This window comes from Phasianus colchicus, chromosome 4 (assembly GCF_987193195.1).
Source record: "Phasianus colchicus chromosome 4, bPhaCol1.hap1.1, whole genome shotgun sequence".
Lineage (NCBI taxonomy): Eukaryota > Metazoa > Chordata > Aves > Galliformes > Phasianidae > Phasianus > Phasianus colchicus.
Genome location: NC_143439.1, coordinates 50,284,954 through 50,312,621, shown reverse-complemented (window position 1 = coordinate 50,312,621; position 27,668 = coordinate 50,284,954). Strand labels below are relative to the sequence as shown.

General features: G+C 43.6%; 1 protein-coding gene across 2 annotated transcripts in view; it reads right to left on the bottom strand.

Annotated features, from left to right (window-relative positions):
• The window catches only part of RBM47 (RNA binding motif protein 47), a 75,722-nt gene extending 48,558 nt beyond the window's left edge, over positions 1-27,164 (bottom strand). The window contains exon 1 of one of the 2 annotated variants that reach the window (XM_031588507.2): positions 26,596-27,164. The gene's annotated coding sequence lies outside the window, so the exon portion shown is untranslated. The remainder of the gene's footprint in view (positions 1-26,595) is intronic. The other variant, XM_031588508.2, reaches the window with a different exon arrangement.
• Between the last annotated feature and the right edge of the window lie 504 nt (positions 27,165-27,668).

Here is a 27,668-nt window from a genome sequence, read left to right as displayed (position 1 = left end):
TCTTCTTTCAGTTAAGGATTTAATTAGTTTCTTTGTTAAATATGTGTATTATGTATACAAATTAGATTAATACAAGTCACAGCTTGGTACAGGACTTTTTTTTTCTGTGTAGTTTCTTTAAGAAAAAAATAAATTATTTTATACAGGAGAGTATTTGTACTAAAATATATTTGCTGCCTGCCTGCGTGCCTGCCTATCTATCTGTCTGTCTATCTATCTATCTATCTATCTATCCATCTGTCTTTCTAGTGACATATTACATTAGGTTTTAAAATGCTCTAGGAGATTGGACTAGGTATGTGTACCAGTAAAAACAAAGAATTTCTAATGAATGTGTTGCTAACAATGCTTTAATTCTACTTTCTTGGGCTTTAACATTGGAACTGAAAAAACCCCGTGTCCATTTTAGCAGTAAGCAGTCTTTTTAGCTGTCCTTAGCACCCAATGTTAAATTTAGGCAAATATTTGCCATCTAATTCCATGGCTAACATTTGATTACATGTGACATCTTTATAGAACTCCACAAGTGCAGCTAGTTGATTTGCATGAACCCCAGGAGACAAGTAACATCTTTATTTAAAAATAGTGCTGAGGAAGATAGCGCTTATGGAGATTTTATAACTGAATGGAAAAGCTAGGACTGAATCAACCTTTCCAGCAGATACAGCCAAGCATGTGAGAGAGGGAGAGAGAGAGAGGCTGTTTAGTAAACATATTCCAGCAGCAGAAACCACTGAGAAGGAGGCATGTGAGTCCCTAGTGACCCACAAAAGCAGGGCTCCTCGTCACTCACCACCCTCCAGCTTCACTGCCAGAAACAGATACAAAGCTCTTACAGCTATAGACACCTATGACCAGGATTAGCATGAAAAAAACACACTGGCAGCTTGAAGTGGATACAGTAAAAAGAAATGCTGCTCGTTTGCAATGGGTGACTCCCTGTTAAAAGGCACTGAGGCTCCCCTCCACCTCATCTCTGAAAGGTCATGGAGAGCAGGAGGGATGCCTGAGGTCTGGAGAAAAGCCAGTGGCACTCTATTCTTCAAAAAGGGCAAGAAGGAACAGCTGGGAAACTACAGGACAGTCAACACTGCCTCTGTTGCTGGTAAGGTGATGAAACAAATTTTCTGGATGCTGTCTCCAAGCAAATGGAAGAAAAGGTTATCAGGAGTAGTCAGCATGGATTCATCAAGGGGAAATCATGCTTGGTATGCCGGTAACTTTCTGTGATGTCATGACCATCTGGGTAGATGAGGGAAGAGAAGCTGATATTGTGTACCTTGACTTCAGCAGGGCTTTTGACACTGCCTCTGAAAATATCATCATTGCTAAGCTTAGGAAGAGTGGGAAAGATGAGTGGACAATGAGGAGGATGGAGAAGTGGCTAACCAGCAGAGTGTTATGATTAGCAGCACAGTCTAGTTGGAGGCCTGTAGGTAGGATGCTACCCAGGGATCAGTACTGGGTCCAGTCTTGTTCAACATCTTCATCAATGACCTGAGTGAAGGGATAGAACACACTCTCAGTGAATTTGCTGATAATACGAGGCTGAGAGGAGTGGCTGACCCACTAAAAGGCTGTGCTGCCATTCAGTGAGACCTGGACAGGCCAGAGAGTTGGGCACAAAGAACTTTGTGAGGTTCAGCAAGAGCTGAAGTAAAGTCCTACACATGGGGAGGGATAACTGTATGCATCAGTGTAGGTTATGGGCTGACCTGCTGGAAATGATCTCTTCGAAGGTCCTGAGTATCCAAATGACCATGAGTCAGCAGTTTGCCCTTTTGGTAGGGACACTGATCTCCAAAGTTCACTTCCATCCCCTATGATTTTGTGATTCTGTGACATATCTTCTGTTCTTACCTGTTTTACTGACAATCTCAGCAGACATATCAATACAGATCTCTGCAAGACCAGTTCCTGAGGGCTATACTTAAATATTTGGAAGCTATTATTTAGCTCTTAATTATCTCCATGCCTCAAAATATCTCTCAGCTTCAGCAGACAGCCTCTCATAGCATATCCACCTCACTGCCAATTAAAAGAACAGGAAGATGACATTTGTGCCTAGAGGAAGTGGTGTGGCTAGGATGGAGCTTGATGGGCAAGCACAAAAAGATGAAGAAAGTTCAGGATGTAGTCAGGACTTGGTAATTGTCAAGAGAGAAATTAAGACATACACAGGAGTGGTTCAAGAGGACCAGGAGATGTAAGCTGGGTGGTGGTAGTTGGAATTGTGTGGTGGTAGTTGGAAGGAAAGGTAGAAAACATCTGGGAAAGCATGTTGTGTGTAGAGTAGATCAAAGCAAGTCCATGAATTCTGAAGGGAAAGTAATGTGGGACAAACAGGTTCTGGGTCAAACTGATGGGATACAGACCATCCAAGAGGCACTGATGAAAAAGTCAAAGTGGAGATAGCTCAAGCGTTTCAAGATTCCTAGGGGGAACTGAATGGCTGAGAACATGCTTGTGACCAGAGTAATTCATGGTGGAGAACAGCATGGTTGAGAAGCTGAACACTGTTGGGTACATGGGAGCTGGGCTGAAGGAACCTGGGATGCAGCCGCAGAGGGATAAGGCTTGTCTTGCTGACAGGGCAGTGGGGAGGGCTGGAGGGAACCAGGGCTCATCCTGCCAGGGGAAGAGGGAGTGGGAACCTAAGGGGTAACGGTTCAGCAATAAGGAAACAGTGCACCTTTTTCCTGTTTGTGACAGAAATAGCTGCAAGCAGATTTTCTTACTTACTAAAAATCTTCTCATAAAAGGGGCCTAGGAGAACCAGCAGTACCCTCTCTACATCACATGTGCAATAAAAGTATGTTGCTAAACTTGTTTTTTTTCCTATGTAAGGGCTAAAACCAGATATTGTTTACTTCTATGCACACACAACCAGTAATACTTTATGCTTGCAGTGTTCCCATCTATTGTATGAAAGCTGAAGAACTGAATAACACAATGTTCTGTACCAGAAAACTGCAGCATTTAGCCAGTGTATCAGTTTCCCAGAGTAGTTTTATGGTATTTCTATTTTTTTAGATCTTCCATTAATGCTCAAATGACTCACTGGATCAGTTTTTCCACGCAAAGAAATGATTTAAGGGTAAATCTGTAATGCCACCTTTAGCAAGCATATTGATGCATTTTCTGAGAGTAGTGGTAAATGGCAACTTCTGCACCAAATAATCTGTGCAATATAACTGTCCTGAGGATTGCAGTGTGGCTGGTGGGAAAATTCTGATTCAAGTTATAAAGTGTATTTTACTCCTACATATATTTTTACAATTCAAAAGCCTTTCACAAGATTCTGCAAAATTCATGTTGCAAGCTTTCAGATTATGCAGACACTGTATTTTGATAGCTGAACCCTCTGCTATCCATTAATATGAAAGTGGGAGCTGATGGATACATTTATTTCAGGGGGAAAAAGTGCTGACTATTTTTAAGCACATTTGCGGTTGACTGGGTTTCAGTTTGGCTCACCTGCAGGCTAGAACTCTGATTTGGCAGGTTTGGATTTGATTTACATTAGAACTGGAATTACACAGTTTGCTCTAAGTAACTTTTGCATGTGACAGAGGAACGGTTGGGAGCAGCTTGTTCTTGCAAGACTTCTTTGCTTGAACAAAACCTCTCTGAGAACAACAGTTTGCATTTGAGTTGAGCTACATCTGTACTAGAGATCTTCAGCTGTGTGGATTCAGAATGGTCTCCAGTGAGGATTTGAATGCCTGAAATGAAAAGATGTATCAAATCCAACACAGCTCTATTTATTCCATGTGGCTATAAGGTTGTTTTCTCCAGGCAGTTGAAGTTTTGTCTGTGTTGTGCACTCCTGCCTGGGTCATTTTATGGCACTGCACATCACTCATCGACAGCTAGAGTTTCTTGTTTCTTAAACACAGAAAAATAGGTGTACTGAAACCATTGCTCTGAAATAACATACGCTCAGAGGGCTAAAAGGATGTCACAGATCATTGTGAATTGAGGTGACAAATCATATTTTAATGACTACCAACACTCCAAGCATCACTGGATTAAGAGAAGGATCTTACAAAGAGTCTCAGGAAAGACTGCAAGACAGCTGTTTGAGATTTGCTCAGTACTAATAAAATATCTATTTCTGAAACCAAACAAGTTGTTAGTATTTCAGCAATGTCAACAAGCGTAGGAATGATACTACAAACCTGAAAATGTGACTTTTCATGATGGATTGCACTTTTTCTTTTGCAACCTACTGTCTTATTCTGAGCCTGAATTTGATTGATATTTTGGAATAATCCTGAAGTCTTGCACAGGGATAGTCAGTATTTCATATTACATTTACATACTTGTGGGCTTTTAAATGCTATTAGTGGCTTACGGTTGCACAGCATGAAAGAATCTCAGCTCATCTGCTAAAATATTTTCACATAGTATCTACACCTCCTTTGATTTTCAGACATCTCTGAAGGAGAACATAGCATGAAATGGTACATGCTGCCCAGAGAGGTTGTGGAGTCTCCTTCCCTAGAGATATTCAAAACCCACCTGGATGCTTTCCTGCACAACCTGCTGTCAGGATCCTGCTTTAGAAGGGAGTTGGACTGGATGATCTCCAGAGGTCCCTTCCAAGCCCTATGAATCTGTGATTCTGTGAAATATGACTGACTGAAGGACACTGGGGAATGAGATCATGTCCAATGCAAAAAAAAAGAGTAGTGAGTTTGATGTCATTGTTTTGTTATTTGTTCTAGGCTGTGTCTGTAAATTTCCAATTTGCCAGTTATTTTTGCTTCACTAAATATAACAGACATTGGGTCTGATTGAGCCTTAGTAAGGAGGGTTATTGCAGGATATTTTTCAGGTCCTGAGCACCTGTGTGAGAGAAACTGGGGACACTTGTTTCCCCACCCTTGTGTTTCTTCCCACTATGGCCAGGAGGATGCTGGAGGAGCCCTTTGCACATATAGGGAAAAGGTAAGGTATTTTTTCATGCCAAGCTTCTTTCAGGAATGAAGGCAATGGCGTGTTGGAACAAGGTCACTGCTAGATATGTGTAAGGGCAACTCAGCCAAAATAAACAAACAAATAAAAGCACAGAGGGAGGAAAAAAACCCCAATCTTTTAGATTTACTTCTGTTCTTAACATGCATGTATGAAGCTTAGATGCTATTTCGATGGGCACTGCAGTTCAGCTACTGATTGAATCCCAGCTATGGAGCCAGCTTCTAGTTCTTGACCAATACAACTTCATTAATAGATCAAATACGATTTAACTGGCTCGAGGTTAAGTAAACTATCAATGTCAGTCAGCTTTTTCTTATGGTGCTAAACCCTACCCGTGCGCATTCCAAACAAAGCATGTACCAGGCGCGGTTGTTAGGGATCACACCACATATTAGCTTGAAATTCCAGGATGTGAATCAGTCTACAGACTGCTGCAGAGCCTGCAGTGATCTTCTGCAGAAAATGGCACGTGGATTAACACTCACTGAAACTTCATTTTTATCATGTGCTTGTCAGTGCTGTGGGTGTTAGGCCTTGCTGGTGGTATTCTTTGTAAAAAGCAAAAAACAAAGCGTTAGCTTGTAACTCCTTTGGTGTGCAGATCTCCCACTCATGATAATGTATCTCTGGACTGACAACAAGGAGGGGAAGAAAGGAAAGAGAAATGGATTTAAAATTCCAGGACTGTGCTGAGGAATTGCCACTGTTTAAACAGAACTGCATCCATCCCTGTGGGACCTGTGGTGCTGCTGGTTATCAGGAGCTCTACAAGCTCATGGGGCTCTGCTGAAGCGGCCAGTGGGTGTTTGTAGGTGATTCATCTCCAGTCAACAGTCTGATATGTCCCATGTCTGAGGATAGCATCACTGTCTTGCCCCCTTTGGTGCCTCGTGGGATGAGCCAGCATATCCTCTCTATATTTCCATGATGCATATTTTTAGAAATTAAGTTTTCTATTGGTTCTTTTCCAGTCAATTGAAGAAGGAAATGATGAGACCGTAAGTCCCTCTAAAAAGAGGTTTCACTCCTTCCATATTGTTGTGAACTTTCTGTAAAAACCTGTGTGCCTAAGGCCTATTTTTCTTTCTGATTGAGATGTGGAAGCAATATCCAAGTTAAGTTGTAGAACCATAGGATCATAGAATCATTAAGGTTGGAAACAACCACTATCATCATCTAGTTCAACTCTCAACCCATCACCACTATGCCCACCAACCATATCCCCCAGTCCCACAAATGCCTCCCATTTCTAACCTAAAGAAAAAACTGCAGTGCTCAATCACACAAATTATTATATAGGTCAGAATCCACCAAGACGTCTGTGATATCAGAATTTGGTTTGAGACAGTGTCCCTAAGCCTAACACTACAGTCAACTCAGCTGCACTCTGTCAGATGTGCTCTTATACCACGCTTATCTTTATAGCATCAGAATACTTTTTCAGCAGAGTTTTAAGGAAAATGACGAATATCAGAAATAAATTGCTTTATCCTCTCTGAGACATAAGCAAAAAAAGCATTTCATAGAACTTTAAAAATGCTAATGCTATTTACAAAACTATTTATAAAAATCTGTATTGGAGGTAGTACAGATATGTATGGAACTCAAACAGAAATTGGTAAGAAAATATACTCCAAGTCCTTGCTGTCAGAGAAAGAAAACTCAAGGCTGATGACCACATGCATTTGTGCATAGCTGTATGCATAAAATCAGCAGTATCACTTCTCTTGCATTTTAAAAACTATTTTTTTCCCAAGCAATGGGAACATCTGAGTGATTTTTTCTATTTTTTCTCTGTTTTCATGACACGTATTCCTAGCACTATGTTGGATCATAACATACAGCACTCAGATTACAAATCTACACAACACAGTGGGCCAGAATCAGCCACTCAAAGTCTCTTCTCACAACTTCACACTTTAAGGCAATGCAATAGCAGTGATACAGTATGTTTTACCAAAGTGCTGGCCATTGCTGCAGTGTAACAGAGGGAGATAAATAATGCTATTTTTTTCTGGTGGCCTGAAGAAAAGCAAGTTAATTTAAACTAATGAGTATAATGTTTCCTCCTAATGTTGTCAAGCACAAGTAGAATACAACTGCAGTCTATTGCTGTGAAGGGTGTTTTGTTTATTGGCTCCATTTTTATCTAGAACCTCTGCAGAAATTCTTTAAGTTTCACAAAAGAAAGCACAGAGAGAATTCTCAGTCTCCCTGTGCTCAGAAAGAGGTGCAAAAGTGAGCAGGAGACCCAGAGAAAAAGGCACTCTTGGCTAAGACAGATTTGTCAGACTAGTTTAAAGAGTTATAAAGCCCTTGTAACATAACTAACTGAGCACTACCACACATCTGGGTAGCATGGCTTCAGGCAGTTTAGCCTGAATTTTGCTTGACTTCCAGCCAACGTGCCTTCATGCAATACTCCTCCTGCTCCTGAGCCCTGCTCTTTTACTCTGCATTCAGTACCTGTAGCCATAGTATGGTTGTTGGAATGACCTCTCCCCATGAGTACTATGGGACCAGCACTCCCAGCATCACTCCACCCTCCAGCTCAGGAGCAGATACAAAGGCAGAGCACTTCAAATTCACCTACTCAATCTGTGCTAGTGCAGAATATAGCATTAGCACATATTTATTCACCATCCAAAAAAAAGTGTTTTTTTGTTTGTTTGTTTGTTTTGTTTTGTTTTTAATGTTGTGGGTCCACATAGCTCACTAATCTGGCCAGTGTAGCTCAGTTATACGCAGCAGTGACCATGTGCCTACACCTGGAGATGAGTAAGAACTGGACAAGCATGTCTGATCTTTCCTTCAAGCCCTCTTCCAGACTCCAACCATTTTCAGCTCAGGGCATTCCTTGAAACTGATGTTGTTTGCCCAGTGATGGATCTTTCTTCCAAGTACCTGCCCAGTCTTCCCTTCTGTGCGTGCAAAACCTTTTGCAATTATCACACCCTTTGGCAAAGATTTTCACAGATCTACTTTGTGCTGTATGATGAAATATCTCTATTCATTTTGAAAACAGCTCCTATATTTTGAGAACAGTCGCTACTTTTTGCTTTGGAAGATGCAGTGAGCAGCACACCACTCAGGATTTTACAGACCTGAGCCAGTTCACCCCCCTGGTGGTCTCTTTTCCAGGCTGATGAGCCTGAGCTTATCAGCTAGAAGCTGAGCATTCACACATATGTTTTGGCTGCCTGTTTCCAAGGGATTAGGGAATTCAGCAAAACGTTCTTTTTGTCCAGACTCAGCACAACACTTCAGCCCACTTGTATTGGTTGGACACTGAACTTCTTGAACATAACAGCCACACAAATCTTGGTGTGCGCTAATGATCCCAAATATTTAATCTGTAGAAATCCAACCTCCTGTACTGGTAGTCAGTGTTCCAGCCACCTGAAACACAGTTCTCTGACCCCAAAATGTGACCCCAAAATGATGACCTCAAAGAGCCCATCAACAGGCAGACTTGCCCTCAGGAGTGCTGATGTGGGGAACTCAGATTGATAAATTAAAGCATGTATTTCCCTAAAATTGAATAAACATTTGGAAAAACTAAGAGTTCTGTCTTGACCCAGTCTCAGTTTTGGTCCATTTCTGGTGAGTATTGCATTTTATCTTCTTTCTAAATATTGGATTTATTAAATCCTTGGCAGCTTTGTTGGACGACTCTCAGGTAGCCCATCTACTTGATAATTTTTTCAAAGATAATTTCACTGGTTTCATTGAATTCCCACAATTGCTCTTGTCTTGGTACTCTGTAGAACAGCAAAGATTTTGCTTTATTTGCTGTATTAAACGTAGGCTATTAAATCGAAGATTCCTCCATTATTTAGGTGCACTCATTAGATTTTTGTTACACTACATGACATCGTGTCTCTCTTCCATCGCATTATTCCTCCAGACTTTCATTTGGCTCATATTTTACTTCCAGTTAGCTAAAAGAGTCAGCCAGAAAGTGGAATTTTTGAATGATGATATGAAATAATGTAATATGAAAGTGATCAACGCTGTGAGCATTCATACACTTACCATGGTCTGCAAAAGTCTGCAATTGATGCTACTGAGATAAATGCCCCAACTGACTTGACCCTATGAGCTTTTCAATTGCCCTCTGACAGCTTAAAGTTCAGGATGAGATCAGACCTTTTTTTCTTCTAAAAGCTGGCTTACTGAGGAGCAACTTTTAGTACTCCACGGTTTTGCTTCTATTTGCTCAGTAAGTGATTTGTAATGGAAATTCTGCCTGATCATGCAGGTCTTGTTCAGGCAACATATTTTTTATTGGTTTTTGAATCCATTCATCATAATGATTTGTTTTAAAAATGATTTTAGATCTAGCTAGAATAAGTGGCAGATACCAAGGGCTCACCTCTCCGCAATTTTAAAGGACGTTAAATGGATGGAACTGAGATTATTTCTCAATTATTTATTGATTTCTGCTATTGGGCAGTGCTTTGGGATATTCCAAAGTGAGTTTAAGATGAAAACAGAGGCCAAAAATATCTGCATGGCAACACCCTCAGTGAGGGTGTCTTGCTCAACAGCACTCCTATGGGCACCAGCATTTTGAGAACTTGGCAGTGACAGACACAGCAGAGAAGGTTTTATTCCTGGAAAAATTCAACAAGGTTGATCTGCTAGCCATCACCTATAGTCTTTCTATCTAGTTTTAGACTATCACACTCATTTTTTTTTTTTTCTCAATGACCTGCCTGTGGGGCAGTCATAGCGCTTTGCTTATCTCCACAAGATCTCTGCCAAAGCCACTGAACTCTATCATACCAAGCTGGATTTAATCATCCCCCCTAGAGTTTATCTCTGTCTCAAGTTAATAATTACATGTTTAGCATATAATGCAAGCATCCTCTTGTTCATTTTTTACCAGTGTCCATTCTTCCACTTTGTATTAGCCACTCCTTTCCTCCCTGGACTTCATGCACAGCAGGAACACGGGTACCATGGACATCAGCATTCCTTCCCAGACTTGCCTGTCTGCAGCTATGACCCCATAGTTCATTGGTATGACCTGCATGCTGCCCAAGTAATTCATATCACTGAGATCAAAAGTCCAGTAGGTTCAATTCTTGATCTCTTTGCTCAGCCTGTTACTGCATTCATATTTGCCCACCCCATTGGATCTTCAGCATTCCTATCAAACACAGACCAGAGTATGAGTGGCTGGAGAACAGCTGTACAGAAAGGGATCTGTTGGCTCTGTTGACGACAAGTTGAACATGAGTCAGCAGCGTGCCCTGGCAGCCAAAAGGGCCAACAATACCCTGGGGTGCATCAGGTTCAGCACTGTCAGCTGGGCAAAGGAAGGGTTTGTCCTGCTCTGCTTTGTGCTGTACAGCCTCTTCTTAAGAGCTGTGTGCAGGTTTGAGTGCCACAACGTAAGAAGGACATAAAGCTGTTAGGGAGCAACCAAAGAAAAGCAACAAAGACAGGGAAGGTTCTGGAGGGCAAGATGTATGTGGAGCAGCTGAGGTCCCTTGGTTTGCTCAGCTCAAAGCAGAGGAGGCTGAGGGGAAGCCTTATGGCAGCTTACAGCTCCTCACAAGGGGAGTGGAGGAGCAGTGCTGAGCTCTGCTCTCTGGTGACAGCGACGGGACCAGAAGGAATGGCATGGAGCTGTGTCAGGGGAGGGTCAGGTTGGGAATTAGGAAAAGATTCTTCACCACAGGGCATGGAACAGGCTCCCCAGGGCAGTGGTCACAGTCCCAAGCTGCCAGAGTTCAAGAAGTGTTTGGACAGTGCTCTCAGACACAGAGTTTGAATTTTGGGTGGCCATGTGTGGAGCTGGGGATTGGACTCTATGATCCTTGTGAGTCCCTTCCGACTCAGGATATTCTGTGATTCTATGAAATCCATGGGAAGGATTTTTTTCCTTCTCAAGAGCTGGATGGACTTTTGTGAGCACAAACTGAGGGGCTGTTTTGGAGGGAGAGCAGAGATGGGAGGTTAGCAAAGGATAACAGAACAATGTTAGGAGCTGGCAAGCAACCATGAAAGAATGCTGCCCACTAATGCAGAAAAACTGGGTGCCAAACACTCACCCACCCTGTTATTCAAGTTCTGCAGAAAAGGTCTCCCAGAATTAGCTCTCAGAATCTGATTGAGAGACACCTCTGATGTCTGAAACGGGTTTGCCTTGGGGTTGTTAAATGCCTGCTCCATGTGATTGGGCTAATTAAAAGTTTTGAGCCAAATAAATCCCTGTTTGTGAAGGTATAAAAGCTAAGAGGATTAGATGTTAGTTAAACTAGACATAACTGAGAAACAAGGTTGTTGCTGTTAGTTTTTAAAAATGCCACCCTAGTACACATGGGGAGAAACTTGTGGATAATAGAAATTAATCTGTGAAACAGAAGTCTCATATGTAGTTAAATCAGCAAGCATATTCCGTAAAAAAAATGAAAGTGTCTTCCTTGTATTTATTATTGCCGTGTAGCACAAGAATACTTTGTTCCACTACAGAAGTTGCTGTTTCAAAAAAATGCACATACCTTATACTGTTCTATAAGTTTACCATGTAGACCTTTTCAGTGTACTGCTAAATAGAAATAGAACAAAATCTTGGTAAGGACACTATGACACCCAATTTTCATTGGAAGAATCGCCTGCCACTAAGATGATCAAGTGGCTGAGTCTCATTAATGTCATGCTGACTAGCCATGGAGTCAGCAACAACTTCCTACCCTGTCCTTTCAGGGGAACTCAGTTATGAAAAATTGGCTTGTTTTGTGTTTCCAAGGGAATCAGAAGTCAGTTGTTTTCTTCTCATAATGAACTGCTTGCAACTGCATCTCCAGTAGGGGTAGATTAAAGCAAAATGGAATTTAGACCCCACAGTGTATCAGTGTCCTCCTTACTACAAAAAAACCAACAAAAGAGGCAATTAGTACCTCCATACTCTTCCTTCCCTTCTGAAAATGCATTCTTGTCTAATTCTTGCTCAGAAATTCTTGACTTTAGTCCCAGTGAGACAATTCATTTTGGCAGCAGCTAGCAGCTCTCAACATCAGCATCTGCTGCTACCTATCATTTTGCCTTCTTTCACTGTTGCTTCCTGGGCAGAGATCCCATGGATGGTAGGGTTTTATCTTGATCATCCATCCCATTCTCCTGTACGAGTCTTATTCTATAATGTTTGAAAATACTGGTAGCGCTAATTATGCTTTTATATGAATGAAAATACTTTGCTTGGGGACATAATAAGTATACGCCTGATCTGGGAGCCTTTGAAAGAAGAGCATTCTACTGATCATTGCCAGTAAGGAAGGTGGAGATGTACAAACAACCTGCAGAGAAGTGAATAGCATCACTGAGCATTTCCAGGTGCTGAAAACCAATTGCTCCAACTAATGGTTTATAAGTTCCCTGGCACACTTCTGTCCCATGTCATGTAAATATCATTTGCCCAAACTGAGAATGAATACCACTCTCCCAGGCTTTGGCTTGGGTTGGCGTGAGCTCTGGATTGCTCCTCACAGCTTGGGTGCAGCCATCTGGGAGAGGCAGCATCCTTCTCTGGAGGCAGACAGCATCTGTGCCAGATGCAGTTCTGGGCTTGTTTAACTTACAAGCAGAGATGTCCAATGATGAGCAGAGAGAGAAAACTGAACTCATTCTTTAGCAACCAAAGTAAAGAAATCTTTTACATCTGGAAATATTGAGGAAGATGATCAAATAATTTATACTGCAACAAGTTTGTACTGCCTGCAGCTAGAAGAACTGCTCTCAATGAGAACAGGAATGTGGTTGAGCCTGCAAGTCGTGATAACAGATCTCTATCTAACATTTTTGGATGGTCTACATATGTCACAGGTACATTACCACAGAGCATAAAGAACATTCAGGATTAAACTCCCATGTGCAAATTTGATGGTTTGACCATCAAATGCTAATGCCACATCTTTACTTTCTTTAATTCTTTTGGGAAGGCAGCCTTTTTCTCTCTCTCTTTTCTTTTTTCCTATCACAAATTGACCTTGGAAACATGTATAGAAAAGAATCAGAGAATCTTTTTCCTTGCTTTTCTTCACAACATAAAGTCAATTTCAGGTTATTTTTCTTTGCTTTTTTTTTTTTTTTCCTGGTTTATTCTTTTTTTTTTTTTCTGCTGTGATTTTCAGTTGTTTCCTACAATTTCCACATCACCTGCTCCAAATTGAAAAATGGAAGTATTTTCCCTGGGATTTGTATTTTTATGCAGATCAGGTTGTTTCACTAACCCAATACAAACAGATAGTTTCATTCATGTAAGAGCTTCACTTTTTCATTACTCACTTTACACAGTTTTCCTCTCATTGGAATTCTGATGATCTTGCATATTGTAAGGAAAAGTGAAGTACAGTTATGGATTTCCATGCTGATGTTTCATCAGATGTGTGGGTTGATGCTGGCTGCAGGTGAGAAATACCAATTTGGTATATACCAGTCCTGCTCATCTAGTAGAAGGATTAAATAACACATCTCCTGGCCCTCTTACAGTAGGATGATTCAAACAATACGTAGGTTTCCAGGCTACTGCACAAGATCACTGTCTGATCACACATGTATGATGGCATAAATAGATGAATAATAGCAACAGCACTTTCAGTCCCACCCACATTTCATCTTATTTTTTTAAATCACGCAACACCTACACACAGTGCTTGGCTAAGACTGACAAACACCAAGTAGAACAGTATCAATATATCGGTTTCTGCGTGTATACATCTCAGGAGGAAACACTGGCTGGAATTTCTTTTTTAAAAATTCTTTTAAGGAAACAAAATCTGAGAACACAACAGGCAAGTGGTAAAAGCTACTTTTGCCATCAGATTTCAAAAGAAACCCTTGCACAAGCTCGTGTGGGACTGGGCTTGGAGCAGGAGACAGCTGACCTCTTCTCTAACACAGCTGCCTGGCTTCAAACTGGGTGAAGTAGGCTGCAGTGTACACTCTGACCTTGCATCTTTTGAGAACTGGAAGAATATTGCCCTTGACTTGAATGGAAGGAGGATCAAGCCCTACCCAGAAATTTTCATATGCTACGTGTCGTCTATGTATGCCAGCATTATGCAACAGAGTGAAAAATGAAAACCTGTCAGGCACATAACTGGTGCACTCAAGGACACACTGTTATTTGTTTTGCAGCTTTGCCACTCTAACAGGGATTAACGTTGTACCGCTGATAGCCGCCATGATAAAGACAACAAAAATGCCTCATTTTTTAACTTTAAAACATGATCTCAACTTTTGAGGGAAATGGCTTGTTTGGCTTCAAGGTTCTTTTTTTTTTTTTAAACTATTATTATTATTAAAAAACAACCTAGAAAGTATTTATTTTTTCCAAGTTTCTCCTTTCTTGTCCCCCAGCTAATGCAGAAAAGCAGCAGATTGAATTCAGCTCCCCATTTCTTTATTTCTTTCAGTCAAGTAGGTAAGTATTGCAAGTTGCCAGCCTTTGCTTTCTGAAAATTCTTTGGTGTATTACTGCATAGCAGAGTGGTGTGACAAGGATAAAGAGATTAGAAGTAATTTCATATAACTCCTTCTGTCAAAATCTGAAGAGGGCTTTTACTTGTAAGTGCCAGACGTTGCTGAAATTCTTCATTAAAAACTCGCAGCATACTGGTAGGAAATCTCTAAGCACTAAGACACAAAGCAACCAAACCAGAGAGGGAGAAGAAATATTAAATCAAAGTCCAGACAGAGAAAAAATACAAAGGGAACAAACTTGCCCAAATACCCTAATAATGTGGGTAATCTCCAAGGGTGCTGATGCCAAATCAGCCTGGAAAGCCAGAAAACCACATGCTGATTTTCACAAATTCCAAATAACCAGGCATCACTGGTTCAGACACACGATCCTTGCCACCATCATACAGCTGAGACTGTGAGGTGCTGTGGGACAGCCACTCTTGCAGACTAGAGTTGCTCACATAAAATTCAGGCTGTATTTTCTCTCTGTAATGTACCATACAACTAATACATAAAATCTGGCCAGCAGAGTTTGCCCAGAACCTCTACCTCTATGTGAAATAATTATCCCAGAGGTAGAGAGTTTGGGCAATACAACCATGGATGCACAAAGAAATTTTCCTACCCATTAAAGTGGTCAGATATGACTTTTAGTTCTGTTGGTGTGGGAAAGCAGGAGAGTAGAAGAGGGAGGAGGAGGAGTCTGGCACAAAAGATTGCACAGCAGACCTGACCAAGGATTTGAATATGAAAAGTAGCAGGCTTACTTTGTTTACAAATGCTTCATTAAATGAGCAGAAGAATAGGCAAAAATAAAATTATAACATCAGACCTGCACTTTTTTGAAAAGCTGCCATTGTGTTTTATAAAACACTGTATAGAGCACTGTAGCTCTCGAAGCCAGTGACCTTGCAGAAAAACAGAGAAAGTGCCCATGGGTGTGTGTGCACAGGTGTGTGAAAGGGAGCATGCTGCTACCACACCTGGCTGGGAAAGGAGTTTAAACACCATGTTGCCTATTAGAGGGAAGCAAACCCCTCCTTCTCTCTGTCTTTTTTTTTTTTAATGTCCTTTTCTCTGCCTGTGAGTCAACCACCCACTAGTTGTCATAAGCATGTTCACAACCTGGGTTTACTCAATGAATGCTACAGTGTGATTTGCTGCACTGCAGCCCACTCAGGAGCCATAGGTTTCACCCTCATGCTCAACACTTACTGGGCAGGATTCATTTCTGACTGCGGATTTCATGCTGGTTGAACAAAGGTTGCTGTTTCCTGCTGAGTCCATGGCACCCAGTGCAATGGGTATCTTTCATTTGTCCACTTCTGCTTTAGAAGAATATATCAGAAGAAGGAACTTTTGCTAGTTTGCACTGGGACATTTAACATTAATAGAGAAGCTTGGATCCTGCCCTCTTCGCTCAGGTCACTGAGGCTTTTCTTATAGAGTTGTGCTGGCCATGTTCTCTCTGGAAGGAAATATCTCATGCCTGGAGACCTCACAAAGGTACTACTCAGGGCACCACGCCTGTCCCACAGTTTGTCTTCTGTAGCTTCTTCCCTCTTACTCCTCCTTTTCTTATTTTGCCCTGCTAAGGACACCAGACACATTTATCTTTTCCACAGGCTGTTTTTCAGCCACAGCAGTGTCAGTGGAAAATACTACAGTCATCTGCCTTGCTGGGCTGAATTCAGCAGCTCTCTGGTCTACGAGGACCCAGTGTTCACTCCTGGCCACAGTATAGATACCGTAGCCTGAGATTCCCCCTTCCCAGCCCCAAAGCAGTGACGCTGAAGAGGTCTCTCCTTGTGGTTTCTCTTCCAGACAACACAATGGCCTGGGGCTGGTGTCCCCAAACAACCTGCCCCTTGACGTGCACCCTGCACAGACTCTTCCTACCAGCTGTCCCAAGCATCCAATATTTGGAATCTGGGTGCTGCAAACCAGATCCCACCACCCCTGCCCCCTGCAGTAGATGGTGGCCTTCTCCAGTCATGGCCATGCTCAAGTGGCTGCCAACCCCACCATCACAGAGACACTGTAGGGGATGAACTGTGAGAAAGGAACTTGCAGTGAAGGCAGACAAGCTGGCTCTAGATAAGTCTTTCTGTCCTCACTTTGCACCCAGTTCCTGTCTATCACTGGCCAAGTCATTTTAACCAAGCTTTTTGCAGATGGTCACTGACGGCTTGTTCCTTATTTTGGTGTGGGAACATTCTATGATCTGCAATTTTCTTACAGATGTTGAGAGGATGAGAGCTGTGAGCAGTCTCACTAGGAAATGCACTTCAAAAATGGGAATCATAAACAAAACTCAGTTTTCTGGGAAGTCATAAGGCAAGCAGTGTGACTGATGCATATTGCTAGTTGAAATGCACACACACACAAAAAGAGGAAATTTGTTTTGCTGCAAATCAAACATTTAATTTCTGGATCATCTACCTGCTTCCTATTGTTAAATTTAATCAGATTTTTAAATGAAATGTCATTCTAAAGCTTATTTGGGAAAAGGGGAAGTAGCAATTCAGCTTATTGGAATATGTTTTTTGTAGTTCACCCAAAATAGCCTGTTAATCTTGACATTAATCTGTAACTAGTCCTAAAGTACACTTCCCAGTGTAGAAAACATTTAACTAATAAAAACTTCTCCTTGTGTCTGGCTCTGGCATACTAAATTGTGCACTGAACACAAGGGTAAACTTCTTAATCTACATTCTGTGTATCTACTGTTTTTTTAGTAAATTAGTATCAAGTGGTTATTGTGGATTAGCTCATTACTGTTTGTGAAGTAATTAAATGCTAAAGAGATGAGCCCCATATAAAAAGCCAAGGAGAAATAATTCTCTTTTCAGATGCAAGCAAGGAAAGAGAATGAACAATTTACACACTGAACAGCAGGAAAGAAATCTAAACTAAACTACTCATTGATTACCCTCGTCCTCATACAGGTTAAAAGGCAAGAGCCCTGCAAAACAAACAAACAAAACACTGTACTGAATTTTTCCAAGGGAATGGATCATACTATAACAATATACCACTAAAGGAAAATTAGTATTACACAGTGTACAGATCTGGCAAGATGTGAATAATACAGTGCTGTTTGTGACGCAGCTGTGCACTGCTTCCAAAGCTCATACGTTGGTGTTTTTTTGTTGTTTCAAACTGGTAAAAAAAAACAAAACAACAAAACAGATCCACAATCAAACTCCACCGTGTGTCGTCTCAGTGATGTGTGTGTCACACGGAGGGTCAGTATTTGAGATGTTGACACACAAAGACTTCAGATAGGAGCAGCTCCGGGACTCTGGTCCCATAGCTGCTGCCTCCCTGCCCAGCCAGCAATTCTCTGTCCCCCTCCATTTGAGTTTTCTCATCATCACTTTTCTTGCTGCCTGTCAGTTTTTTTCAGGCAGTCTCCTTCTCCCAACACCACACCTCTTCTCCTCCTTCCCTTTCTTTTCTCCTCCATCCAGCCTGACCTTCCAAACCCCAGCATCTTTTTCTTTGCTGCCTTTACTTTTAGGTGCCCTAAATACTGTCAAACTGCAGAGCGCCTTGCAGCCTCCTACTGCTATAACAATTAAAGTCTTGCTCAGACAGCAGGGTGAGAGTGTATTCTGGGAGCTGGATGTGAACAGTTGAAATCTTCACAAAGTACATGGAAACTGTGATATTCAAAGGCTTATACTCTGCTTAAATGCCATTTTTCATAGAGGATCAAATCATCTTGCAGAGGCGGGGATGCAAAGCTGGGTTTCCTAAGCCTCGTGCTGGTGTCCTTCCTGCAGAACCCGTCTTTTGTATGCATTTCATTTTCTTCTTGTCTGGCTCGTTCTACACCCTGTTGCACATATACAAACAATAGTGTGCATGAGTTGAGAGGAAAACTTTTCAACAGTGATTGACATTCACAAGATCTTTGAGAATACAACTGTTTTGGCACCAGTTGCTTTCCAGGTGAGGATTAACGACGAATTAACAAACTGATGCCTTTTGTTTAAAACAGGCCACGTTTCAAAATGGAGGCAGGGTTCAGATTTTTGCAGAAAGACTGTGCTTTGATTTGGAAATAGGGAAGCACAGCGAGGATTGCAACACAGAATAGATAAGATTAGATGAAGAGGAAATGCAATAGAAATAGTTTGGATCTATAGAAGCAGCAGTGAAACACTGTTCTCACACTGCTTATGTTGTAGTGTTTATTTTAGGAGACACAAAGTCAGTGCTCCCATGGTTGGAGGTAACATCTCTCTGAATTTTGGCATTGCATCTGGAACCCAGATTTGATAATGTAGAAAGAAAGTGAAAATAACAGCCTGGTTCCTTGTTCCTTAACCTTCCATGTCATTCAGCATTCCCAAACTTGGTGGAAAGGAGGTCCACCTGTTCTGCTTTCCCCTGGTACCAGCAGCTCTGTGTCCAGCCATGCAATACTGACCTAAATGTGGGTATGCCCACATGAGCAAACCTTGGCTCTGCATCACTGCAAACACCCACCGTGCGCCAGGACCGGGGAACCACACTCTCAGACCCAAGATCATCGATATATGCAGGCAGAGAGACCCCAGAACACAGTGGCTCCAGAAACTAGCACTCATGCTGGAAAGCAAAGGCAGACAGGGAAGGATGGAGAAGCAGTGAATCAGCAGTATGGGCTGCGTGCTGGCTACCATATTGCATGCTGTGCGTGGAGTCCACCAGAGTTTCAGCCCTGTGGTTTTGGCTGAGTTTTGTTTTGAATCCAGAGCTCAGAAAGAAAGTTGCACAATGACTACTAAGCTTATCTGATCCTCTTTGCACTTGCCATAGCCCTGGAAAGGGTTTGTCTGACCCGTTTGTGGGTATTGTTGGGGCATGACTGCACTGGGGGGCTGATAGCATTGTGCCTGCCCCATGGCAGCACGATTACAGCTCCAAACTACAGCAGGATCCTTTCTGATTAGAGTGCAAGACCAAGAAACATACAGTTGCCTGCATATTAAAAATATGAAGGCGTGTCCAAAGATACGCAAACTTCCATCCCAACTTACAGCACACTGGTTTCCCTGCACAGTCTGTGCCTTGAGAACTCACAGTATTCATGGTGAGCTCTGACCTTTACCTGATTTTCTGTTACCAGCAAGAAATTTTATTACAAGCCTAAACTTCTATGATTTCACAGAAGGTCTCTGGATACATGGCATTTTTCATAAAACTATGTTTGTTACTCTGCCCATCAGAAAGAATAGTGCACAATCAGCAGTTTTGCTTTCATTTTCTTCGGAAATCCAAATATTTTTGCAAAACAACTTACTTATTAAGAACAAACAAACAAACAAACAAAAAATACAGCAAAACATTGTCGAGTCTATTGGAAAATTCAAAAGGAAAATGCTTCATGCTAGAGGCAAGTGAATTGCTACCGTCCCTCACATATGAACACTATGTTCTTTAACAGCCTGTCTCCTATAGCACTCCTCAAGAACACATCTCTAGTGTTTCACAAGGGAAGAGAAAAATATTTAGATTTCCTATCTATTGTTGGGAAATGATGGCGTAGTGATGGAAAAGTGATACTTCAAGACCAAATCAAACATTTGGCACCCAAACACTGACAGCTGAAGGGCAGTGCTCTGGGAACTGAAAATACAACACTGAGACTCATTTGCGTTGACAGTTGTGCACACACAGAGAAACCTACATCTGGTTAAAAGAAACAAGATATTCCCCAAACAGCTGCAAAGTTAAATTTACCAAAACCTTGTCCTCTTCACAGGTTATGAGAGCACTTTGAGCTCACTGAAGTCAGTGATCACTGATAGCAGTGTATAAGAAAGCCCACCAGAAGGAAAAAAAAACACCCTGGAATTGTTCCACAAGCAAAACCAATCCTTTCCCTGGGCTTTTATCATTGTGATGAGAACGCCAACCACCAAGGCCAGCAGTGTCTCAGTTTAGCAATACCTAACTGCACTTAGGGTTTCTGGCAGTTTGTTCTGCTTCCACGAGAGATGTAAGCTTTGTACCGTGCTCCATACATCATCCAGATAGGGAGCCAATAAACTTTCCCAAGGCAGGTGGCAGTGTGGATGGCCAGGAATTTCCACAGGAATTTCCACAAGAACTTTGTTACTTAGAATCATACAGTTAGCAAACAATAAAAACTAATGTTACTTGTCAGTCTGTCTTACTGCTTTCTGAGAGTGTAACTTTGTAGAGAGATACTGGCAGAAAAAAAAAAAAAAAAATATCAAGAAAAAAAACATCCTGAACTTGGAAAGACATCTCAAAGAAGGACTCGTGAACACCAGAGTGAGCCTTGGGTCAGGGAACAGCCCAAGGATTACCTTCACATACCAGACAGCCCGGCCACCCATGTGGTGTCTGGGACCAATCATTCTATGCACGCCAAGCCTGACCTGGGATTCATGCAGGTAAGACAACACTCAGTACTTCAATGTGTGAAGGGAGCACCTGGAAGCCTTGTTATTTATGATTGCTCAATTCAATTTGCTCCTATGGAAGTCACTTAGTTGTCCCTTGCTTGCACTCTGCAGGTCTCACTCACCATCCAATACGCTCGCTCAGTGCACCTGCTTGCCTGTGAGTAAACCCTGACCTCATAGAATCATTAAGGTTGAAAAAGACCTCTAAGATCACCAAGTCCAACTGCCAACCCACTGCCACCATGCCCACTAACCATGTCCCTCAGTGCTGTATCTGCATGTTTCTTGAACAGCTCCTAGGGATGGTGACTCCACCACCTCCCCGGGCAGCCTGTGCCAATGTCTCACCACTCTTTCTGAGAATTAATGTTTCCTAATGTCCAACCTGAACCTCCTCTAGCACAACTTAAGGCCATTTAAAGGGACCTGCCACAAAGCACTCCCTGCCTTGCAGCTCTCCTCCTTCATAAGCCCTGCCTAATTGCTCAGCCTTCGGGCTGAATTCAGAGCTCTGAGCCATGGAACTGTGGGAGTAGCTGTGAGGACATGTCAGCATCTCTGCCTGGAGGGAGCTCTGTACAGATCTATCTCCTGGGCCACGCAGGCCCTTGGGATGAAGACAACCTTGTCAGCACCATATGGTTATGCCATAAAAGTCCAGTAAGACGCAATTCAGGGCAGCAACATAGGCGCAGATCACCTTGATCCAACCTGAGGCGCTTCCAGCTTTCCATCCATTCAAGATGCCTTGCCTGTTCTTTCCCACTTCACAAGGCCAAGAAGTAAAGGACAGACTGCTCTGCAATCCCAACAGACTGAATACAGTCACCAGTGAAATCTCTCTCTTCTCACAGATTTACCAGCTGCAATGATCTTGTGAGCTTCAGGTACCTTATTAGCATTATCTTTAATGTGAATCCTAATGGCAGAGTAGTGCTGCCTGTGAGGAGCAGCACTCACATAAAGACATGGATACCAGAGTGTGAACTCCAGAGAAACTGAAGTATCCACAGCCAAAAGGAATTTTACTGCCAAAAGCGCACACATGGTGTGGACACGGCCTAAGGTCACAGTAACAATGTGAATATTTTATTAAGGTGAACTGAATGTGCTCTTCTACTGTAAAACCACCTTGGGAACAGGTCTTTGCATGTGCATTCATGCCTGCCTCTACCTCCCCTCCCTGCTGCTGGTGCCATTTTTCCCCACTTGAGCACCTCCCTGCTCTCCAGCCTTGAAAGCTCCCACAGTTGTGCCTTGCATGCTACCTACCCAGCCCTCATACCCACTATTTCTGTGCATACTACAGCACACACACTAGCTTTAAAGAGCTGTTACCCACAGTCTCTTTGTGCTTCCTTCCCTCCAGGTCCCTTCCCTGCTTGTTGCTTAACAGCAAGACTTTCCAACCCTAACCAAGCATCTCCTCTCAGATGTTCCCTGCCAGGCACCAGACTGTACCCAGTGGGTTGACCTTTTTCCTCAACCTCTCACTCTTTCTATGAAGATCTCTCACTTCTTCCTCCATGCCATGCAGACGTCTCCTGTCATTCAGTTTCTCCACCTTCCTCCTTTGTTTTTGATTCTCTGTCTTCCTCTTTTCCTCACAATATGGCGAATTTATGTCAACGGTTTATCTTAACCCTCACCTCCCTCTCCTACTGCCTCCCTCTGCTGCCTTGATTCCTTTCTTTTGCTCAGAAATAAGCTGTTCATTTGACATGCACTGTTCAGGCTCCAGGCTCTTTACTGCTGAGTTTTCCCTGCACTAACCTTCAAGTGGTCCTATTCAGCACCATCCATTAGATTCCCCCATTAGTCCCATCATTCAGCCTTCCTGTGATGTCCATTGCACCAGCCCTGATGACTCCTTTTTGCTTTCAATTGCAAATTCTCCTCAGAGTTCAATTCCTTTTGCTTTGCTTTCCCACCACTATAACCCAACTGATGCCCCTCACCCACTTTTGCTGTTATCTGTTCAAAGCCCAGCCACTGCTTCCTGCTCAACATGCATAAAGCATGTGATATCTCATGGGATATCCCAAGTCTCTCTCATTTCCTTAGTGATAATTACTGTCCTTATGCCAGACAGGGCACAATTCTTTTCTAAAAGGCCTTGCTTTCAAGGTGCAGCCAAAACCTCTTGAAGCTTTCTGTTTCCCTGGCCAAAATGTTGCTTATTCTACCCATCCTCATAGTTAAAATTCCATTCTGGGCTCTTGCCCTTTCATGATCTCCATGATAGGAACATCCTTTTCTCTGACTTTCATAACTGCAGTCATGTTCCAAATGCTACTACAAGGGTCATTTTCATAGCCTTATGCCTCGAGTAAACAGTTCACTTCTGTGCTTGTTTCTCAGGCCTCCATTCTCTAAGAAATCAAATACGTTGCCCCTGTGCTGCTGAAATAGCACAACAGCATCCAGTGGCAGCACTCACCCCTCTGCCAGCCAACACAGTTAACCATTCTCAGTGCTCCACCCCGCCTTGCCCCGCTATTGTTTCTCACTAGCATTTAACGCAGTGGCGTCTGGGTGCACACAGCACCAACACCTCAGTCAGGAACTCCAGGATTACGATCATGCAATAACTAATAACTTCTTTGCTTCTATTGAGACCTCAACTTGCTGGTGCAGAACCTACACCCTCAACTGCGATGGGTTTCTTTGACCAAAAAAACAAACAAACAAAAAAAACAACCCAAAATAAAGTTTTTCAGTTTATTTCAAGGTAAAATTCAGGAATATTCACTGGTTTCACAGGGGCAAAACGCCAGTGTGAACCCTGAATGACATCACTTGGAGTGGTGCTTCTGCAGAGTGGATTTTGAGATGGTTCTTGTATTGATAAATAGGACAGAGAGCATTTCATTTGGCAGCGGCTGTTAAAGCCTTGCCTGCTTTAGAAACAGCTGAAAGTTAGCGTTGTCTCATGATTCTTTTATACCACATGGCAGAGATTTCTCATGCATTTGTAGTTTTTTTCCGTGTCATGCCAAATGAGCCATCCCTACTGATTTTGCCTCTGCTATCTGACCTAACTAGATAAAATGCAACATCCAGCCCCTCAATATGTTTCGTAAAACATATGCTTTGACTCCAAAAATACATAACAAAAAACTCTCCTTTTCAAATAAAAGCTTGCTTGTGATCATGGTAAATGAAAGGCTGGAAAGGACAAAAATGCCCTCAATATCAGGTAGTCAGCTCTGCAGTTATTAAGAAGTTGATTTGCTCTGTTGAGTTTACTGTGTCGCCAAAACCCCAACAGCCACAGCTATACAAAGCCTACATTGTCTCTGCAAGGCTACTGAGAAGATGTTCCTGATCTTGGCAAGAGCTAGGTGTACCCAGAAGTATTTCATTGGGGAAAAAAGAACACAACACAAAAGACAACCGAAGAGAAATATTATTTTAGGCCTCTTACTGGAAAGATAAAGGTCAGAGTCCTTCCTTCTTCCAAAGTGGAGTGCAAAAAATGCCCTGTTTGCAGGATCGACTTTGAACCTTGAAAATGGCACCTAAAAATCCCTGTACAAAACAAATTTCTAAGTGACCGTAGAGAGGGTTTGTGGGTGCAGGCCATTGGTAATTTGGGGATCGAAACTCCTGACTAAGGAGACAGCTACCCTACACTGATACACGGACACAGAGATTGCCCCTCCATGGTCAAACCATGCTAAAAAGCAAATTTGATCTTTACTTTACTTACAAAGTCATTGATATCTGTTAATTTCAGCAGAAAGAGGATCTGGTGACTCAGGTATCTATCACCATTTCTTCACAGAAATACTAAATTTCTCACTAAATCAGAGCACTGGTGATTTGGAAGATCATGCACAGGCAGTCAACAGCAGGTTGAATGAAAAGCTGATAGTAAGTTACTGCCTCACCCATAAGATTACAACACTTGCTGGAGTTTGTCACCCACAGTGCTGTGAGCACACGTGTGTTGCAGACCCAGTCCAGAGTAACCCTCAGGCCATTTTCCCTATTGCTCTTTAAGAAAAATAAGACTTTGGTACGTTTTGAATACGGTGTTGCCCAATCCAACAACTATGGCTTCAGAATGCAGTTAAAACAGTTAGACTGGTTGTCAGAGCCAATAATACTTCTATGATGGCAGAAGTAAGAATTGCCATATACGTTTTCTGTGATTAAACATTTTTAACAGCTACTAGCAAAGGCTGTTCTGCTTCTTATCCAAGTGGTTTGGTTTTTCTGTTTTGTTTTGTTTCTACAGTTTGCCCAGCTACACCCTGAAACTCTGCCCAACCCTGACAGCAGACCCCAGTGCAAGCTCTCATTCAAACAGTGCTACCCGAAGGCTTTGCCATCTCTGCTGCTTACATTAAATACTTTAATTCCAAGGCTCTCGACATTTTTAAATCCGCTTTATTGGAGGCAGCGCATTCCTTCACATTCTAAAACTTCAAACAAAGATTTCTCGTCCCAGGCTGCCGCGATTAGCGACTGTACTGACCCGGCAGTCAGCTCCAACTGCTTCCCTAACAACCCCCAGCGCGGGGCTGTGTTGTGCCGTGTCCCGGGACACCGCAGTGCCCGGCAGCCGCACAGAAAGCACCGCGGGGATGCAGGGCAGCGGCACCTGCCCTCGGCTCCAGCGGGTTAAAACAAACCGGAGAGGGGGGAGGGGGGAACTGTGCCGGGAAGAAAACGGGAGAGAGCGAGGCCAAGCGCGCAAGGAGAGTGTTTGTCTCTCTCCGTTTATCTCCCAGACAGCTTGTTGGCCCGTCAGCCCCGCTGGCACGGGCCGGCCGCACACGCGGGCCGGCTTTATCGGAGCGCCGGGACGGGAGCGGCCGCCCGCTACGCGCTGCTCCGCCCCGACTCCTGCGGGACCGCAGCACCCGCGGCACCCCGGAGCTCGGCGGCTGCGGGCCGGGCCGCACCGTGCCGGGGGCTCGGAGGCACCGGCGGGCTGCTTGCGCTGCCACGAGAGGCTCCTTGCAGCCCCATCTCCCAGTCCTGCCCTCTGGTGCTGAGAACGTTAGGAGGGATAGCGCGGTCTGTTGGGTCCCAGCCCGGCTCAGCATAAAGGTTTATTTTAAATTCCTAAAAGGAAATGAGCTGTGCAGATTTCCCCCTGAAACAAAATAACAACAAACTCACAGCAGCTACTTACAACACGAATAAGAAGCCCCCGGCATTTCCCATCTAGGCACATACACTCAGAGCAAAGGCGAGGCCTGACCCCCTCCCCGGTCGATCTATGCATTGCAGACGGACATCAGAAACTTTTCCCAGGTCAGATCCCATTGCTGCACTGCTGGCGCTGAGCAGTCGGAGCCCACCTGCCAGCCCTGAGTGCGCCGCACTTTGTGGAGGAACAGCCGAACAAACCAAACGCTCCTTCCGAAAGGTCCTCCAAAGACATCGGGGGCTGCGGATTTGCTTTGACGCGGACGAACGTCCCTCTTAATTTCTGAGTTTCTCGCCCGCAGGTGACTCTCTCCCTGCCCTCGGTTACTGCCTGCTGCTACCCCTCGTCTGCCACCTGCTCGCAGTGAGGCACTAGAAGGGACCCCCCGAAACTCCTTCACAACCCTTTCTCTTTGCCTCCCGCCCACAAAATATATACATATACATGCACGAAAATAAATAATCAACACCCGTGTTCCCAAATTTGTAGTCTGAGCAAACTTCTGTCCCGCTCCGCTGCCGCCCCGACAGAGCAAAACGCGGCACCTACCTGCAGCCCCGCCGCCGCCGGCACCATCCGGGGAAGGCGAAGCCGTGGGGCAGCGACTCAGCGCATTGTCCCTCCGGCCCCGCTGCTAAGTGAGAGTTGAGCAACTCCTCGCAACGCCGCCGCTCACAGCAACAGCCGATCCGAGCCTCCACTCTTGGCTCACTGTACTAATTTTTTTTTTTTTTTTTTTTTTTTTTTTTTTTTTTTAATGTAGTCTTTTTGAGAAGTAAGACGTGGGGAGAGCCCCGCGCTCAGCAGTTCAGCCAAAGCTCCTGCGCTAAGCCGCACATTCCTGCGGAGCGGAGCGGCGCAGAGCTGGGACCGGTCTGGGACCGGGGATGGGCTGAGAGTGGGCTGGGATTAGGGAGCGCTCGCCTCTTCCCCGCTGCGGAGCTCAGCGCACTCCCGGACCCCGGGGAGTAAAAGCCGGGATCTCCCCCAGCTCCGGGGCGGTTTTATTTTTTGTCGTCCCCCCCTCTCCTCCCCTTCTCTCTGCGCTCACAGTAGCAAGGTTGTCTCTTGGCTACTCCCTGCCCCAAACTCACCAAACCAGATTCTTACTCCCAACACCTTCCCGTAAATCTGAAGTGAAACGTTACCCTGCGCTGAGCCCTGGTTGGCGCCCGGCCAGCGCATTCCTCTTGTTCCAGGAGGGCAGATGAAAAAATAGAGGGAAACCTGTAGAGATGCAAAGGCTAGAAGGAAGGAAGCGAACTCCTAGAGTAGCTTTACCGAAAATATTGCGGGAGATAGCGATTCTATTTTATCTTCAAGGGCTAAACAGGTGAGGTGGTTTTTATTTTTATTTTTATTTTTTTGGCTACTGTCAGGCGGGGGAAAATCTCCCCTTCGGCCATCCGCATCCCTCGGCAGATGGAGGTTTGAAGGGAAAACGAAGCTGCACACGCCGGCAGGAGCCAGCAGAGCTGGGGGAGAAGCCCGTGTGCTGCTCTGGTCCGCTCAGCGCACCGCTGCGCTCAAAGGAGTGCCACATTTTACCATTTTGTGGCCTGAGGTTACATCTGGTTTTAGAGAAGGGACAAAAGAGAAACCAGTTTGTAACAACAGCGGCC